Below are 20,462 nucleotides of genomic sequence, written 5' to 3'. Positions count from 1 at the left end.
GAGAAGACCTAAGTCCTGGAAGGTCAACTGTATTAATGTCACATCTTTCGCTACCTGAAGTCTGGACCTCCCTCTGACCAGGCGGTCGTTGAGGTACGGATAAACCTGAACCCCTTGTTTCCTCAGGAAGGCTGCGATGACTGCCATGCACTTTGTGAACACCCGAGAGGCTGCCGATAGACTGAATGGGAGCACCGTAAATTGATAGTGCACATGGTTCACGACCAATCTGAGGACCCTTCTGTGTCCCTGAAAGATTGCAATCTGGAAATAAGTGTCCTTCAAGTCAAGGGCGGCATACCAGTCCCCTGGATCCAAGGAGGGAATGATGGAGACCAAAGAGACCACGTGGAACTTCAGCTTCTTCATTAATTTGTTGAGGTTTCACAGGTGCAGATTCGGTCTGAGACCATCACTGACTTTTGGGATTAAGAAATAGCAGGAGATCACCCCGCCCCTTAGCTCCAGTGGAACCTCCTCCACTGCGTCCACCCTTAGGAGCAACTGCACCTCTTGGGCTAGAAGTTGCTTGTGAGAAGGGTTCCTGAAGAGGGAGGGGGACTGGGAAGGAGGGGAACAACAAAACTGAAGGGTGTATCCCAGCGCTATCATGCGTAGCAGTCATCAGTCTGAGGTATAATGGGCCCACGTCCAATAAAAGTGGGACAGCCGATCCACAAAAACTGGGGAATTTGGATCCACAAACTGTCCTGGCACATCATCCCCGAGTGTCCCAAAAGCCTGCTTTGACTCCGCCGAGTATCTGGGGGAGTGCAGGCACAGACGCAGACAACGTCTGTGGTGGAGCCCTCATCCTGTAGCCCTTGCTCCTCCTCCTGCTATAGTCCTGTTGAGGAGGTGGCAGGAAGAAGCGAGCCATCGGTTGTTGCCTTTAGTGCTTCCTCGCAGGGGCCGGAGTATGAAGGGCTAAGGACTTAATTGTGGCCCTTGAGTCCTTCAAACTGTGCAGTTTGGGGTCCATCTGCTTAGGAAAGAGCAACGTACCCTCAAAAGGGAGGTCATGTAAAGTTTGCTGGACCTCATATAGCAAGTGCGAGGATTGAAGCCATGAGCTTCTCAGCATAGTCATAGCCAAAGCCATGGATCAGGCTGCCAAGTTTGCCGCATCCAGGGCTGCCTGTATGGACGCCTTTGCCACAGACTTGCCTTCTTCAATGAGAGCCACAAATTCTTGTCTGGACTCCTGAGGAAGCAACTCCTTAAATTTCAGCATAGAGTCCCAGGAGTTGAAATGGCACCTGCTCAGGAGTGCCTGCTGATTGGCGATCCTGAGCTGGAGACCTCCTTTCGAATAGCACTTCCTCCCAAAAAGGTTTCACTTTTTAGCATCCTTGGCCTTGGATGTCGGTCCCTGCTGGCCCTTCCTTTCCCTCCCGTTTGCCATCAACACCACCAGAGCCCAGTGGTGCGTGAGTGTATAGGAACGCTAACCCCTTAGCCAGAACAAAATATTTTCTTTCAGTTTTCTTAGCTGTCAGCTGAAGGATGCTGGGGTCTGCCACAACGCTCTTATGGGATCCCTGATGGCATCACTCAGGGGCAACGCCACTCTCACAGAGCCCGTTGCTGCCAAGATATCAGTGTTCTGGTGGTGGAAGCAGTCTGGGCTCTGAAGCATTCCAGTCCTGAAATGGGAACCTGGCTGCGATGGAAAAGCCCAGGGTTCCAGAAAGTACGAGGAACTGCCACTGCCCCGGTGGCCACGCTGCAGGTGGGATCTCCTGGCTTGAGTTCATAGCGGGATAGCGCCGGCTGGAATGGTGGTGCCAGCTCCTCAACGAGACATAAGACTCTGCCTCCAAGGATCCCTCCCGAGACCAGGGGAGAGCCGTGCCGACTGGTGCCAGGAAGGAGGGAACGGGGGCTGTGTCATCACAGCTGGTTTCCCCTTTGAAACTATCTGAGGCCTCCAGCCCCCAGAAATCTTTCCTGTCAGTGCCGCCACTGAGAGCTCCTGTAAGAACAGGGACAGCAGTACCAGTAGAATGAGTAAGTCCCTCACTGCAGCGAATGGCTCTGGCATTGACAGTACTGGCAGATTAGTGGGACTCCAGTGCTCTCTCGTGGTGGCAAGTCTATCAGCACTGAACTCAATGGCTCCCATTAGAGGACCCGAATCAATGGCGTGGCGCAGGTTGTTGGTGCCACAGGGTGGCCCAACGCAGGTCACACCCTAGCAATATCCCTCTGCCCCACCAACCTCAGTATGGAGATCGGCCTCTGTCGGTCTTCCTATGGTGAATGGTGACTAGGATCTCTCATCAGCCCATCTTTCTTAGACAACGAAGATGTTTGATGGTGCTGAGGTTCCTTAGATGCAGTCGGTGTGTCTTGCCTCAGTGCTGGAGATGCTGAACGACATCGGATATGCCAAAGTGTACCTGGGGTGCTCCTTACTGAGGCTGAAGTACTTGGTGCCGACTCTGAGTGACCCGGCTCCGAGGGAGGTTGGAGTGCTTCTTGCATGAGGATAGATTGGAGTCTAGCATCTCTAACCTTTTTGGTGAGGGGCTTGAAGTCCCTACAGATCTTGCACCGCTCCTGCATGTGAGCTTCCTCCAGACACTTGACGCAGCTTGAATGGGGGTCACTCACAGGCATAAGCTTGTGACAGGACTCACAAGGCTTAAATCTCAGAGACCGAGGCGTGCCCCGGTGCTGGGCAGAGTTAACCCTGCCTAGTGAGGGTCACTAACTCCTAACTATATACTAATAACTGAAAACTTAATTCCTAAAATCAACTATATACAATAGGACAGAGAAAAGTCCACTGAGGACTTGCAGAAGCAAGAATGAGTTGTAGTTCCAGTGACCATCACAGGACAGGGGGTAAGAAGGAACTGAGGGGGCGGTGGGTTGGCAGGGCTCTTTATACCGGCGCTTTGAGAGTGCAACTCCAGGGGGCACCAGAGTCAACCCAATAGATACCACTGAAGGAAAAACTTTCTGGCAGCGGTGCTCCAGGTGAGCACACACCTACGTTAGAATGGACATGAGCAAGCATTCAAAGAACAACAGCTATGAAACTGCCCCATTCATTCTAATGGGGTTTTAACTGAAGTTGACAATTTAAAATGCCAAACACTTAATTATTTCACCACAGGTTATTTGAGCAGAAACAGGCAGCTAATACATTTATCCCATAATTCCAAACAGCCTCCAGTAATTCCTCACATGCCCGAAGTCCCAAGAGTACCACCAGCTTCTAAAATGCAGGTATGCGCTGTCAATTCAAAAGTCTTTGGCATAAAGCACAGTGACAGCATGCAATTCAACTTTACATAAAAACAAGTGATACAGGGATCAGCATGTCATATTTACTGTTACTCTTTTTAGACATAATACAATGGCCCTCATATATAAAAGCTATTAACTAGCATATCATAAACAAGGAAATTGGGTACACAGATATTGAGATTGTAAGCCTCATATTACTTGTAACTTGCAAATTAGTGTGACATATCAGTGCAGTGTTTTGCTCAGCCTGTCTACATCATCATGTTTCTATTCTTATCTGAAATAGTGTCTGATTTTCAGTTATAACACAGCTGCTCAATACTGTAAAAACACACAGAGCAACTCATTCCAACTGAGCCAAAGAACTGACATCTCAGGAAGCTGTCTGATCGAGATAGTCTTAATTTTTTTATTTTCCCCCGCGGAGATGTTTTTGTTTTGAATCTTTAAATTAGACTCCATAATAAAAAGAAACTAACCAATCAAATTTCCCAGGACCTGCGGAAATGGGTTTTCTTATCAAGTGGTCAGTGCCAGATGCTTCAGAGGGAATGAACAGAACAGAGCAATTATCAAGTGATCCATCCAGTCATCCAGTCTCAATTGTTTGGCAGGATTCCTGCATCTGATGTACTTAAAAACATTTTTTTGCTGTTAGTTTTCATGTCTTTTGCTAGCTGTTCGTCAAGTTTTTTTGGCCTGCCTAATTATAGTTTTACACTTAAGAACATAAGAAAGGCCGTACCGGGTCAGACCAAAGGTCCATCTAGCCCAGTATCCTGTCTACCGACAGTGGCCAATGCCAGGTGCCCCAGAGGGAGTGAACCTAACAGGCAATGATCAAGTGATCTCTCTCCTGCCATCCATCTCCACCTTCTGACAGACAGAGACTAGGGACACCATTCCTTACCCGTCCTGGCTAATAGCCATTAATGGACTTAACCACCATGAATTTATCCAGTTCTTTTTTAAACTCTGTTATAGTCCTAGCCTTCACAACCTCCTCAGGTAAGGAGTTCCACAAGTTGACTGTGCGCTGCGTGAAAAAGAACTTCCTTTTATTTGTTTTAAACCTGCTGCCTATTAATTTCATTTGATGACCCCTAGTTCTTGTATTATGGGAATAAGTAAATAACTTTTCCTTATCCACTTTCTCCACATCACTCATGATTTTATATACCTCTATCATATCCCCCCTAAGGCTACGTCTTCACTACAGGGGGGGGGTCGATTTAAGATACGCAAATTCAGCTACGCGAATAGCGTAGCTTAATTCGACATATCGCAGCCGACTTACCCCGCTGTAGGGACGGTGGCAAAATCGACCTCTGCGGCTTCCCGTTGACAGCGCTTACTCCCACCTTCGCTGGTGGAGTAAGAGCGTCGACTCGGGGATCGATTGTCGCGTCCCGACGGGACGCAATAAATCGATCCCCGAGAGGTCGATTTCTACCCACCGATTCAGGCGGGTAGTGTAGACCCAACCTTAGTCTCCTCTTTTCCAAGCTGAAGAGTCCTAGCCTCTTTAATCTCTCCTCATATGGGACCCGTTCCAAACCCTTAATCATTTTAGTTGCCCTTTTCTGAACCTTTTCTAGTGCCAGTATATCTTTTTTGAGAGGAGGAGACCACATCTGTACGCAGTATTCGAGATGAGGGCGTACCATCAATTTATATAAGGGCAATAATATATTCTCAGTCTTATTCTCTATCCCCTTTTTAATGATTCCTAACATCCTGTTTGCTTTTTTGACCGCCTCTGCACACTGCATGGACATTTTCAGAGAACTATCCACGATGACTCCAAGATCTTTTTCCTGACTTGTTGTAGCTAAATTAGCCCCCATCATATTGTATGTATAGTTGGGGTTATTTTTTCCAATGTGCATTACTTTACATTTATCCACATTAAATTTCATTTGCCATTTTGTTGCCCAATCACTTAGTTTTGTGAGATCTTTTTGAAGTTCTTCACAGTCTGCTTTGGTCTTAACTATCTTTAGCAGTTTAGTATCATCTGCAAACTTTGCCACCTCACTGTTTACCCCTTTCTCCAGATCATTTATGAATAAGTTGAATAGGATCAGTCCAAGGACTGACCCTTGGGAAATACCACTAGTTACCCCTCTCCATTCTGAGAATTTACTATTAATTCCTACCCTTTGTTCCCTGTCTTTTAACCAGTTCTCAATCCATGAAAGGACCTTCCCTTTTATCCCATGGCAGCTTAATTTACATAAGAGCCTTTGGTGAGGGACCTTGTCAAAGGCTTTCTGGAAATCTAAGTACACTATGTCCACTGGATCCCCCTTGTCCACATGTTTGTTGACCCCTTCAAAGAATTCTAATAGATTAGTAAGACACGATTTCCCTTTACAGAAACCATGTTGACTATTGCTCAACAGTTTATGTTTTTCTATGTGTCGGACAATTTTATTCTTAACTATTGTTTTGACTAATTTGCCTGGTACAGACGTTAGACTTACCGGTCTGTAATTGCCGGGATCACCTCTAGAGCCCTTTTTAAATATTGGCGTTACATTAGCTAACTTCCAGTCATTGGGTACAGAAGCTGATTTAAAGGACAGGTTACAAACCTTAGTTAACAGTTCCGCAACTTCACATTTGAGTTCTTTCAGAACTCTTGGGTGAATGCCATCTGGTCCCGGTGACTTGTTAATGTTAAATTTATCAATTAATTCCAAAACCTCCTCTCGTGACACTTCAATCCATGACAGTTCCTCAGATTTGTCACCTACAAAAGCCAGCTCAGGTTTGGGAATCTCCCTAACATCCTCAGCCGTGAAGACTGAAGCAAAGAATCCACTTGACTTGCTACAGTATATGCTCCTTTCTATTTTCCTCAGTAGCATTTGACTTCCAATTTTTAAAGGATGCCCTTAGGCTTCTAACCACCTCTTTTACTCTGTTTAGCCATGGTGGCATTTTTTGGTCATCTTACTGTTTTCATTAATTTGAGGTATACATTTAGTTTGAGTCTCTATTACAGTGTTTTTAAAAAGTTTCCATGCAGCTTGTAGGCACTTCATTCTTGTGAGTGTTCCTTTTAATTTCTATTTAACTAGCGTCCTCATTTTTGTAGAATTTCTCTTTTTGAAGTTAAATGCTAGTGTGATGGATTTCTTTCATATTTTCTGCCCTACACAGATGTTACATTTAATTACATTATGGTTGCTACTACCGAGCGGTTCTCACTATATTCATCTTTTGGACAAGGTGCTGTACTCCACCACTTAGGACTAAATCAAGAACTGCCTCCTCCATTGGGGTTCCAGGACTAGCTGCTCCATGAAGTAGTCATTAATAGTGTCTAGATATTTTATCTCTGCATTCTGTCCTGAGGTGACATCTATCCAGTCAATATGGGTATAGTTGAAATCCCACATTATTACTGGGTTTTCTGGTTTTATAGCCAGAAATGCTCAGATCTCTCTGAGCATTTCACAGTCACCGTCACCATCCTGGTCAGGTGATCAGTAGTATATTCCTACTGCTATACTCTTATTATTCAAGCATGGAATTTCTATCCAGGCTTGAATAATAAAAACTCAATATATATAAACTGTGAAGATACAGAATTAGAGAGAAATGTATAAGCTGAGAAAATATATAAACTGAAATTCTGCCTGTCTTGTAACTATTGGATTTTGCCACACACATATGCCAACTGGAAGCAGTCTTTCAGCAAGTCAGCCCACTTACAGTTGTTATGGAAGGCTGAGGTTACTATACCCATATATACAACATTCAGTGAAAATATGAAGAGATGCCAAATCACATTTTACAGATCTTATAAAAGGCCTTGTTTAGGCAGAATCAAACAGGTTGCCATCAAACTGATGGAAGAAGCATGAATCCCTGACAGTGGAGACCTTCTAGATCTCAGTATAGGATCTCCAGATGGTTACCTGCAAAAAAATGGTAGCCTTGGAAACTGACTTTTTTTTTTTTTATGGCCACAAGCTACAAAAAATGCCTCTACAAGGAGACATCCTACCTAGGTACTATTTAATGGATTGGGTGAGACATTTAGAAAGATTTAGGAAAAAATAAAAAGGAAAATATTTTGATTTATGTGGAAGAGTGCGCTGACCCTGGGAGCTCCTGAAGACAACTTCATCAGGAGAAGAGAGCCAAGATGAAAGCAATGAGGAAAGTAACATTAAAATGGACAACCCCATGCGTTTTGCAATTCCACAGCCACTGAATTTACCACTCAAAATATCTCAACTTTTATTTTTTAAATTATGTTTCTAGACCCTGCAGTTAAGAGAAAAATCATGAAAGCATGGGGGAGGGATAGCTCAGTGGTTTGAGCATTGGCCTGCTAAACCCAGGGTTGTCAGTTCAATCCTTGAGGGGGCCATTTAGGGAACTGGGGTAAAAATCTGTCTGGGGATTGGTCCTGCTTTGTGCAGGGGGTTGGACTAGATGACCTCCTGAGGTCCCTTCCAACCCTGCTATTCTATGAGTTGAGTAAGCCCAAACAGTCTGCAGAGCCTGAAACAATTAGCTCAGAAGTGAACTCTGCCACATTAATCTCAAATCAAGAACATGTGAGTTCCATGATTCCACGGCTGCAGAATTTTGTATTTTTCCCCAAGATACTATGAAATTCAACATTTCTGCCATGAAATGCATTGTTTTGCTGCAGCCAAGCACCTGACATTTTGTTTTCTGTCTAATTCTAATGTCAGAATACTTTCTAGGAAAAGAGAGAAAATAAATGAGATTTGCTGGATAACTGAATATCAAACTTCACATTAGGGATAGACACAATGGATCGAGGCACAACACAGGTCTGTGATGCAAAAGGTGTCTGCCAAAGACTGAGGTAAAATTCAGGGCGAATCTAGAGACATCTGGGAGGAGGCTGAGGAAATATGGTCTCTGTGGCCAATACTAAATTATTACGGTGACCTTAATTCAATGACTCCCTTTTTGTCTTCACAGGGTTTTCAGACTCAACTTAGGAGGAGGGAGCTGAAGAAGGCAGTCACCTCCCAAGGATAGAGGATCTCAGTGTCAAACAAAAACAGGGGGAGCTGAGAATTGAAATAGAAGGCAAAGTTGTCCCCCTGACATAGGCCCTGTGCAGCAACATCCTTGTTTGTTCAGCTGCCATTTTTCAGAGGAAATGGTGGATGTATTGAGTCAGGCCCAATTGAAGGTATGTCAACCAGACAGTTGACATGGCTAGTGAACTTCTTGTGCTCAGGAGCTGGCCATTCAAAAATATATAGTTTTCTCAATGGAGAAAGAGACTGGAAACAGTTATACAATAAATAAAATGGGGCCCATGAAGAAAATGATGTGATTTTGTAATTAAAGGCAGTTGTATTGCATAAAATAAACAGTTAAATTAAAGGATTCAGACAACCTTAATTTCTGCTCTTTCCTAACTACTGAGTGCTTGTCTTTAATTTTATAAAGAATAAACTCTTACCCCAATGTTTTCTGTTTCTGCTTGAATACTTCTCAGTCTTACAATCATATAATTTATGAAAATTAGCAATCATTGGCAAAAAGTCATGGAAGACGAGAGATTCCAGAGGACTGAAAAATGGCAAATAGAGTGCTCATCTATAAAAAGGGAAATAAGGACAACCTGGGGAATTACAGACCAGTCAGCTTAACTTCAGTACCCAGAAAGATAAGGGAGCAAATAATTAAGCAATTTGCAAATACTTAGAAGATAATAAGATGAAAAGTAACAGTCAGCATGGATTTGTCAAGAACAAATTGTATCAACCAACTGTACCTATTGGGTTCCGGGAAGTGGGCGGGCGGAAGCGGAAGCCCGCCCACTGCTAAAGGACACCCCCCCCCCCAGCCTAAGGGGAGGATCTACAGGACCAGAAAACCAACTGATTTTGGGGGACAACTAATGAAATAACAGGGACAGGAGTGCAGTCAGAGGGTCAGAAGAAGAGAACCTGACGGGGACACCGAGCAGAGAACCCCGGACAGCACACACTGCTCCTCGAAGGCATCAAGGGAGCCAGTGGATGCCGCCCAGAGGAACTCTGCCCGGATACGTGAACGGACAGAGGATCGGAAACAGGCCCCACAGTCACAGGAGTCTCCATCGGCCAACCTCCTCTCCCTGGTTTGATAGATGGCCGTTTTAGCCAGGGCCAAGAGGAGGTTGACCAGGAGGTCCTGTGACTTTGTGGGGCCACAGATAGGGAGGGCATAGAGAAGGAGGTGAGGGGAAAAGTGCAGCCAGAAACGTAACAGAATATTCGTGAGGAGCCGGTATAGGGCCTGCAACCTGGCGCACTCCAAGTAAACATGCGCCAGGGTCTCCCTCACGCCGCAGAAGGGGCAGGTGTCCGGGACAGGGGTAAACCGTGCCAAATACACGCCCGTGCTCACGGCCCCATGAAGGAGCTGCCAGCTGATATCCCCGGCGGGCCTTGGGAACAGGGTGGAGTATAGGCTGGCCCACCGGGGCTTCTCACCCTCTAGAGGTGGCAGGAGGTCCCGCCACTTTGTGTCGGAGCAGGACACGAGGGTGAGGAAGTGAAGGGTGTGGAGCACGAGCGTGTAGAGGTGTTTCCTTGGCGCGGTCTGGAAACAAACCGGCTGCAAATCGTGCAGCCGGCTTACGGAGAAGGGGCGGGGGGGCTGGTTGGGTCCACGGGGCAGGGGCCCGATGAAAAGGTCCGGATGGCCTGGGGTGGAGGGCCATGCCAGGGCATGGCAGGGCATGCCCTCGTGCAGGACCCGGTCGAGGTAGGCCCGAGCAGCAGGCGGCAAAGCAGCCCTCACCTCCTGAAGTACGCGCTGGAGAGTACAAGTGTCCAAAGAAGAGCAACAAAAATTATTAAAGGTCTAGAAAACATGACCTATGAGCAGGGCCCTACTAAATTCATGACCATGAAAAACACATCAGACTGTAAAATCTGGTCTTTTGTGTGCTTTTACCATATACTATACAGATTTCACAGGGGGGGGACCAGCATTTCTCAAACTGGGGGTCCTGACCCAAAAGGGCATTACAGGGGGGCTGCAAGGTTATTTTAGGGGGGTTGCGGTACTGCTACCCTTCCTTCTGCGCTGCTACTGGCAGTAGTGCTGCCTTCAGAGCTGGGCGGCCAGAGAGTGGTGGTTGCTGACCAAGGGCCTAGCTCTGAAGGCTGCATCACAGCCTTCAGAGCTGGGTTCCTGGCCAGCAGCCGCTGATCTCCAGCTGCCCAGCTTTGAAGGCAGCACTACTGCCAGTAGCAGCGCAGAAGGAAGGGTAGCAGTACCGCAACCCCCAGACAACTCTATTTTGGGTCACTACAATTGCACCATGAAATTTCAATTTAAATAGCTGAAATAGTGAATTTTACAATTTTTAAAATCCTGTGACCGTGAAATTGACCAAAATGAACCGTGAATTTGGTAGGGCCCTACCTGTAAGGGATGATTGAAAAAATTGGGTTATTTTAGTCTGGAGAAGAGAAGACTGAGGGGATAGAACAGTTTTCAAAGTACATAAAAGGTTGTTACAAGGAGGAGGGAGAAAAATTGTTCTCCCTAACCTCTCAGAACAGGACAAGATGCAATGGGCTTAAAATTACAGCAAGGGAGGTTTAGGTTGGACATTAGGAAAAACTTCCTAACTGTCAGGGTGGTTAAGCACTGGAATAAATTGCCTATGGAGGTTGTGGAATCTCCATCATTGGAGATTTTTAAGGTTAAAAAGAACCACCTGCCAGGGATGCTCTAGATAATACACAGTCCTGCCATGAGTGCAGGGGACTAGACTAGATGACCCCTCGAGGTCCCTTCCAGTTGTACAATTTTGTGAAAACATACAGCATGGCAACAAAAAGATTAAACTTCTTAAGAATTGTAAGACAGTTGGAAGACAAAGGTCATGATTTAAAAAAAAAAAATCTCATGAGGATTCTGGAGTCTTTTTTCCATTAAGCTTGGATTTAAATTCTTAAATGGAGAACTCCTCATTAAGAAAGGATGAAAACAGGAATAAGAGTACACTTGTACATAGGAAATAAATTATTTGACATTCTCCACTTAAAGGAAAAAAGGACTGATTTTGTCAAAAGTAACTATCGATTCCCCCCTCTCCCCAAATCTATCTGTCTCTTGGTTTCTTAAACATACAGGATTGTGTATTCTAAAAGTTATTTTTTTAATATTGAATATTTTGAGGTATACTATTTATTAGATTATCGCATGGAGGCATTTAGGATTTTGTGCAAGAAGGTATTTAAGGCAAAGATGGTAGCAAGGCCTATAGCTAAGGTTGCTTAACACTTTATAACAGAAAACAGGAGCTTTCTAATGTAAGTTTGCCAAATGTGGGCTGAAATTGTGCATGTTTCCTCTCTCAGGCTGAACCAAACTTTTTTTTTTTTTGAGGATGTTCCAGCAAACAATACAGCCATCTTCAAAAATGGCAAAACTGTTTATTTTCCCTTCTGTTCAATGTTCACTTTTTTCCAGCCATTTCTTAGACCTCTAGAGCAACTACACTGTTTGGGGCGGGGACTTAAGGTTTGGCAGGGGGGGTAAGTTCTGATGTCAGACAGAGTCCCTTTTGTTGACCCCATGAAGATCCACCAATACTTGGCTAGCTTAAAAGCTTAAGAGGATCCTCATTTGCACACGCTCAAATCTTGTTAGAAGCTTGCTTCTAAAATTTTTAATATTCCTTTTGCATTGAATATGCTTCTTAGCCCTAATGAGCTTGAGCTCCAAACGAGACAGCAGAAGCTGCCACCTCTTGACCTAATGAAAGGAAAGCTGGGCTAGGAGCCAGAAGGAGACCATGAAGTTCTAATCCTCACTCTTCTACTGATTTAGTAGGTCTGCACACTTCACAGCCCCTAGCTCAAACCTCTACCTAGGAGACAAGCAAGCATTTCCTCCATTATACAGATGTTGCAAGTTACAGATTGCAGGTCACTTCTCTAGCACAGCTGGGAATAAAACCTTGTCTTTAATATGGCAGATTCAAATCATCCATTGCCACTGTATTTCAAAATGAATATGGCAAATATGTCCTTGGCTATGCTGTTTGTAACCAATGGACCCCACTCCCATTAACAGCCTGAAGCAGAGCCCAGAAATCCTGATCCTTGATACCCACTGAGTAGTTCTGACATTGACACAGCTCCCAAATAATCTCATGTTTTAACTGAGGCGCTCAGACATTATGGTGATGGGGGAGGGAAACTATATAAATACTTAACAGATAACACTTATATTGTATACTTATTTCCTATTAACTGTATGCTTCTCTGAAAGTCATCTTTCTATTTCATTCCCATGCTTCATAATGTGCTCTTTTACGTAAGGCTATCCAATCTTTCTGCCACCATGCAGGCCGAATTTTTTTCTTTTAATATTATGCATTCTGGTCACTTGACATACTCCAAAGATAAATACAGGACCATTGGTATTACACAAATGTTGATGGGTTTATACACTTCATCTACTGTAGCTGTCCTTTAAATCATGTTTGTAAAATATTTCAAGATCTTTGAAAGGCAGCGAAGAAGAGCAAAATTATTAGTCTCCATCCCTATCTCCAATTACTAGTTATATAATGGTATGGCAGAGAAACAATTTATCGTTATTTAGTTACAGCATATTCTTGGTGAGGTTTTTAGTTTAGGTATTTGGAGGGGTGGGGGGAGGAAGAAGGTTAACAATTCTTTTCCATTATGTTTAAAGAAAATACCTGCATGTTGCTTTCCAAATATGTTCAGAGTTAAGAGGCTGAAAATAAAATCTGCTTATAGGATGTTTTGCTGCAAGGCAAAAAGTGTAATTAAATCATCAGGTACAGGTTTGAAAAGCTAGTATTAACAGTAAATCTTTGATATATTAAACAGTAAGTTTCAGATAACTTGTGAGTTTCAAATAAACTATTCTGAAGTAAAATAATGCCCTGATGATTTACAGCAACAAACCATCTTTTAATATAATTAGGGTAGCCCAGTCTCAATCTTTTTGGGAACAGGCTATGAAAGAATAATTCTCTTCCTCTGAAGAGTTCACTCCATAGGCTAATAATTTTGAATAAGTCAGTGCTATGGAAAAAAATAAACAGTGCCAGTTACAAAGTGCATGTGTTCCTACTATAAAAAAGGCTGACATTTCTACAGGAAAAAACTCTATGCTTTGTAAACTGAAGATGGAAGTGACAACCAAAGTAACTGAAGTCTCGTTGTCACACAATACAGTACAGGTTATTAGATATTTTTATTTGGGGGTAGCAGGCAATATAGAAAAGAATACTCTTCTGAAGGAAAACGTACATTTCATTTGGATCTAAATGAACATTTAAATCCCTGGCCTGGAACTAGTACAGTATGCTCTGCACTAATACACCACAAGTTTTTGATTTGTTTTTAACAAGTTTATAAAGACTCAATTAACACATTCCACTTTATTCTTAAGTCCTACATAGAAAAATGAATACTATTCAACTGTTTGCATTTGAACTGAGCAAAACAAGTCAAGGAACTTAAAACTATTACTTGATTTTACACACCAATTACTGTACTGTTACCTGGTAAATAACACAAGTGGGCATGCAGTATTCACAATGTTTTAGGTGATAATAATTAAACCTTCTTCTTACACATCACTTCTTATCTATAGCGCTTTACTAAAAGGAGAAGTTTTATCCCCATGTTCAATAATAAGAAAAATATTACGGAAATGCTGGTCATCACATAGCTAAAGTTGCATTCTATTTTGCAGGTAATGCAGGGATTCAACTTTAGTTTTATCTGAAAAATACAGTATACCCTTCCAAATTTACAACATTTTACTCCAAGTGAAGAATCAATTGTCTGATAATCTGCAGGTAAATCCATTAGTTTATATTTTAAATTAATTAAAAACATGGTCCTTTAAACAATTTCTTGTATGCCAGTCTTTTCTTTGTCCTAAATAACCTTAACAATGGAACAACACTGGCATTTCATTATTTTCCACATAGTTAAAATTAACTGCAATCTTCAAAGATAGCCTGCACTCAAGAAATTAGGTTATAATTAAGCTAAGATATTACAACAATTAGATACACACTTATTAATTATAAGGACAATAGATAACTTGAGAGCCAATAAAACCATTACCTATCTTTCATAACTGTTCTTTGAGATGTATAATAATAATATAATATATGGAGATATGCCTATCTCATAGAACTGGAAGGGACCCTGAAAGGTCATCGAGTCCAGCCCCCGCCTTCACTAGCAGGACCAAGTACTGATTTTGCCCCAGATCCCTAAGTGGCCTCCTCAAGGATTGAACTCACAACCCTGGGTTTAGCAGGCCAATGCTCAAACCACTGAGCTATCCCCCGGGACATGTTGCTCAGGTCCATTCCATTTTAGGTGTGTGCGCACCCACATGCTTCATTGTCAGAATTTTTTGCCTTAGTGGTATCCGTAGGGCCAGCTCTGGTGCCCTCTGGATTCCCATGCTCATGCACCAGTACATGAGGCGCCGCCAGCCCTACGCCCTCTCTGTTCCTTCATACCAGTAACTCCGAGAAAGGGGTAGGAGGACAGTTAATGGAATGGACATGAGCAACACATCTCAAAGAACAACAGTTAAAAAAGGTAGGTAACAGTATTTCTTCTTCGAGTGCTTGCTCACATCGATTCCATTCTAAGGGTATGTCTACACCCAGCCGCTAGTTCGGCGGCTGGGAATCGAAGTTCTGGGTTCGACTTATCGCGTCTTGTCTGGACGCGATAAATCGAACCAGGAAGTGATCGCCGTCGACTGCGGTACTCCAGCTAGACGAGAGGAGTACCGCGGCGTCGACGGGGGAGCCTGCCTGCCGCGTGTGGACCGAGGTAAGTTCGAACTAAGGTACTTCGAACTTCAGCTACGTTATTCACGTAGCTGAAGTTGCGTACCTTAGTTCAAATTGGGGGGTAAGTGTAGACCAAGCCTAAGACTCACAAGCAGTATCCCCAGAGGTGGGCTCGGCGTTCATGGCTGTGCGGCTTGCAATGCTGCTCTACTAAAGCCAGCGTCGTCCAGGGCTTGCTGGGTAATCACGTAATGGGACGTGAACATATGGGATGACCAGGTAGCGGTCCTGCAGATGTCCTGAATCAGCATCTGGGCCAGGAAGGCTGCTGACGAGGCTTGCGCTCTGGTCGAATGGGCGGTTATGATTGCCGGCGGTGGCATCTTTGCCTGTTTGTAGCAAAACCTGATGCAGGCGGTAATCCATGAAGAAATTCTCTGAGCAGAAACAGGAAGGCCTTCATCCTGTCCGCCACTGCAATGAAGTGTTGCGTCGACTTACGGAACAGTTTAGTCCTGTCAATATAAAAGGCTTGCATTCTCCTAACATCCAGAGAGTATATATAGTCTATGCTCCTCATCTGACTTATGAGGTTTTGGAAAGAAGACCGATAAAAATATATCCATGTTAGTAGGAAACTGCGAAACTACCTTGGGAAAAAAGGCTGGGTGCAGTTGAACCTTGTCCTTAGAGAACACTGTGTAGGGCAGCTCTGATGTAAGGGCTCTGATTTCGGAGACCCTACAGGCTGATGTTATTGCCAGCAGGAAGGAGACTTTCCACGAGAGAAGAAGGAGGGAACAAGAAGCCAACTGCTCAAAGGGAGGACCCAGGAGCCTTGACAGCACAAGGTTCAGGTCCCAAGGTGGGACAGGGTCACGGACTTGAGGGTAGAGCCACTCGAGACCTTTTAGAAACCGGACCATCATGTGAGGAGCAAAGAGTGACCTGCCCTGAACTGGAGGGTGGAAGGCTGAAACAGCTGCCAAGTGGACTCTGATTGATGAAAGTGACAGGCCATGGAGCTTGAGGTGCAGAAGGTAGCCTAGGAACAACTGGAGTGAGGCCTGTTCAGGCAAAAGATTTTGGTCCAACGCCCAACATGCCAACCACTTTCACTTAGCCAGGTAAGTCACCCTGGTGGAGGGCTTTCTGCTACCCATCCGTACCTGTTTAACACAGGCCGAGCATGCCTGTTCCTCCGCATTCAACCATGCAGCAACCAAGCTATCAGGTGCAGAGCGGTCAGATTTGGGTGCAGTAGTCATCCATGGTTCAGCAATGATTTTAACAGAGCTGCTATGGAGAGCTCCAGAATGCCAAACCAGAAATATTGCATAGAAGCTCTCTGTTTCCTGTTTAGTATTTGAGACTCCAGTTTTTAAAAAAGTTAAAGAAATTCCCAGACAAATTTTAAGATGCAACTATGGTTGACTGTGCATCAGTAATTTATAGATAAAACACGCTACATGGAAGTTATAATTATGGCAAAAACAAAGTTAAATGTTACACTAAAAAGAAAAACATATTAACCTAGTAAATGCATAGTTAAGGCACCCAAACAACCTTAATCTGATCTGTAGTGAAGCCAGAAGAGAAACTACTAAAAAACTCTCCAATATGCCTTTAAAAATCAATTTACATCTAGGGCCACAAACACTAAAATGCCTTTATTATTATTATTGCATTTCATCATGATAGGGCAGAGTTAAGACTGTTTGAGTGCCTTGTGTATTTTTCACCTTAACAGTATTTGATTTAACAAATATACAGTATAGATGTCCAATAAATCAAACTGATTTTCAGAGTTAAAAGGAAACAAATTCATCCATGTAAAAATCAATGCTTGTAATCCCAAACCTACCACTATCATTTTACAGTTTCACAATTCCAGTGGAACAACATAGCCCACTTGTAGTAGTCACGGTTTCAGAGTTGGAGATAATATCTCAGATAGCTAGGTCCAATACCACAGACAGCTTTGAAATGGACCTTGAAATAAACTCTGCTTTCAGTGGGGAGCCAATACAAAAAATGCAGCACTGAGATGACCTCTGTTGATAAGCAGTCAGGCTGCTGCTGTATTTTGTAATAGTTGAAGCTTTTTCAAGGTGCGCGGCTTCATTCTCAGATACAAATTGCAATAATCAACCCATAATCACAAATGCATGTACTGCTGTGGCCAGGTCTGAACCAGATAGGAAGGGGTGCACATCAAAGTGAGCATTTGTGGCTTCCATGAGTATTTGGGCATCCAACAACAGTTCGATGTTCCATGAAGACCCCATGGCTGTGGAATGATTTGGCAATCTGAAGGCAGTGATACCCAACAGTACTAGACATTACAGAGGAGGAAAGTTCTTTATAGCACTTCCTCTTTTTACCATCATCATCCTTATACCTAGGTTCAGCTTTAGACAGGTTTTCTTGATTCAGGCACTGTGAAAGCTGAGAGAAAGTGCCATTTACACATGAGGTAAAGGAGTTGTAGAAATTCCTTGTGTTTGAATCTGTCTGTACCAGATCACATTTTCTACAGCCAATAATCAAGCTTGCTTCCCTCCCACATTTACTTCTGCAAGCTATCCAAAAAGCAGGGCTATTTGTGTAGCACGTGGATAAAATAAGGCTCTGCTGCTGGAGTGTGAAGTTGTACAAGGAAGAGGCTGCAATTCATTATTTCTTCTAACCCCATGAAAAATGTTCACCTGTTCTGTTTCCTATTTTCCTGACTTACATATAAAGCTAACCAGACTCATATTAAAGGTCAAGTTCTGCTCACTTTACTCAGGTGCCTTAAATGATACCAGTCACATGAATAAGACCTGCAGATTTTGGCTCTACCAGTAACATTTAAAGGTAGTAAAAATCAAAGCATGATAAAAAGACCCCAATATTGGCTATAAATATTAGTACAGAATTAACTGATATTTTAGTCATGATCTGGAAGTGCTATCTGTACAAGAATCAATCTTCAGTATTTCTTAGATTAAATGCTTATCTACAGTGGTTAAGAACCATGTCCAGATGATATTCCTCCATTGTGCTAAGTATGGCCATTTTAATGATACTTTGTTTCATGCCCAGTTATATGCTAGGGTTCTGGATTTAGGGCACAGCCTTTAACTATTTTTTAAAGTACAGTTTTGATCTTTTTAAAGAACATAATTTTTTAAATAAAAACTTGATAGGGACTTGTACTGGAAAGGCAATGAATTATACAATCATATATGCCATAGGCCTTCACTGGATGGACTGCTAAAGTGTATTTGATTTTGAGTCTTTTATTGTTCAAATGTAATTCTCATATTGTCAAAGATACCAGCAACTAAAGTAAGGACTTTTTTTTTTTTTTTTTTTTTTTTTTTTAAGAGTCACACTGACGACATTACTGCAGCTGCAATATTAAAAGGGAAGCTACCAAAAATGATTTGAGAATGCATAAATATACTGTCCTGAAGCATATGGTTTAACTGGTTTAACACATATACTTTGTGGTAAAAACAGTGATAAATACTATGCTATGGAACACAGCAACCAGACCGAGTAACAGGGTCAAAAATGTTAATGCCACACTCTGGTTGAGAATGTAATCACTTTCTGGTGAAAAGGAATCCGTACCCTCTCCAACAGGTGTCAACCTGCCAGTCAGAGCAATGAATAGAAATGAAGCAACCAGAACCTGCAACAATGACCTGGGGAAGTCTGCAACACCTCAGATACCTTTCTCTTTGCAGAGGTTTTTCAGCAGTTGAATCTACAATATACTTACGAAGGATAGTTAACAAAAAAGTTACAGAATGTTCTGTAACTGAGTCAAAAAGGAAACTTTGACAGTACTGCCACCACAACTGCCTCATTTAAGGCAAGAGAGACACTAAGAGAAAGGAAACAGTAAACTGATCTCAGCCAGGTGATGCCAAGATGTTTCAAGAGCTTTTACTAGTTGCCACTAGAGGACAATCTTTACTGGAGAGCAAGAACCCATCAATTCTGGATTAGGTGATACCAGTGTGCTGATTAATTACAGTTTTCCACTTACTAAAAATGTTTTCCATTGAAAGTTTTACAAAAATTTAATTATCCTTTAATCAGAAAAATACGTCTAGCCGAAATGATCTACCTGTTCGCAACATATACCCAGGATACGAATGTTAAATGTACATTAAAATGTTGACGACTACATTTAAGAATGAGAAAAATCAATTAAACTCAGAACAAATTTCAAGAAATGCTAAATTATAAATCCTTAGTCAATTTCAAGTTGAAACAGCTGAACAACAAAGATTGCTACTTTAGTCACCAAGGTAAGATTTCAGGTTACCTTTCCATCTTACCTCCCCAAAACCAGCAGAATTTGTTCTTACCTGTTAACTGCACCTCTAGCCAATTCCTCCAGCATTAATCTAGAACATTAGGTTTACATTCCTGCCAACACGTACAGAACAGAGTAACTTGGAAAACCTTGAGATACCAGTGCACGATTCAACATCTGCTTTATTTTGAAATTTCCTAGAGAGAGAGAGAGAGTGGGAAAAAAAGAAAGTAGTTATCTACTCAGACAGGTATACAAAGAATTAATTGAATTTTAAGACTAGAATAGGGTTTGTTTGGTTTTTTGATACACTGGTTATATTAAAACTCCTAGCCTGGTTGTCAAAAATATCAGTACATCCAGTTAATCTATACATTCAAGATTCACTAATGACACAATACAGCTGATGAGTTTTTGGTAGATTAGTTTGTGTCAAATGTATCTGGGCATGTTTAGCTAATTAAAAGGCAGCTTTCATATTTCAACAGTCAATGCTCTTTCTTTACTTTTATCCATGTGAATTAGGAGGATTGAGTTCTATGTCTGGGCTAGATTTTGATTTTAAAGCACAAACCTCTACTGCTGGAAGAGACACTAGAAAGAGAGCTGAGTATGTATAATTAATGCATATGCTCTTTGCGACAGAGACTGTCTCTCTTAGAGGTTTGTAAAGTGCCTACCACTGTGGGGATAGGCCCTCAAATAAATGTGTAATTTCAGCCTCAGGTCAGCCTAGACCTGAGGAAGAGCTCTGTATAGTTTAAAAGCTTGTCTCTCTCACAAACAGAAGTTGGTACAATAAAAGATATTACCTCCACCTTGTCTCACCAATATCCTAGGACTGACATGGCTACAATACTGCATAATTGATAGATACATTTAAAAAAAAATTAACTCCAAAAATATTTTAAATGCCGTTTTCACAACAGAAAAGAGATGAGTAATATAAAATATATTTATATCAAACATGGTTCTATTCCACAAAAGTTACCAAGACTGGTATACTGGTGGAAGGAACCAGACTGGAGCAAAAGCCCCAAGAAAAAATCTGGCTAAGTAGCCAGAGTTTCA

General features: G+C 42.6%; 1 protein-coding gene across 2 annotated transcripts in view; it reads right to left on the bottom strand.

Annotated features, from left to right (window-relative positions):
- The window catches only part of PPM1B (protein phosphatase, Mg2+/Mn2+ dependent 1B), a 105,625-nt gene that overhangs the window by 43,883 nt on the left and 41,280 nt on the right, over positions 1-20,462 (bottom strand). For both annotated transcript variants that reach the window (XM_065400429.1, XM_065400428.1), the window contains exon 2: positions 19,444-19,588. The gene's annotated coding sequence lies outside the window, so the exon portion shown is untranslated. The remainder of the gene's footprint in view (positions 1-19,443; positions 19,589-20,462) is intronic.

The sequence above is a fragment of the Emys orbicularis genome, chromosome 3 (genome assembly GCF_028017835.1).
Source record: "Emys orbicularis isolate rEmyOrb1 chromosome 3, rEmyOrb1.hap1, whole genome shotgun sequence".
In the NCBI taxonomy this organism is placed as follows: domain Eukaryota; kingdom Metazoa; phylum Chordata; order Testudines; family Emydidae; genus Emys; species Emys orbicularis.
Note: the sequence above shows the minus strand (reverse complement) of the source record. Positions and strands in the feature narration are given on the sequence as shown.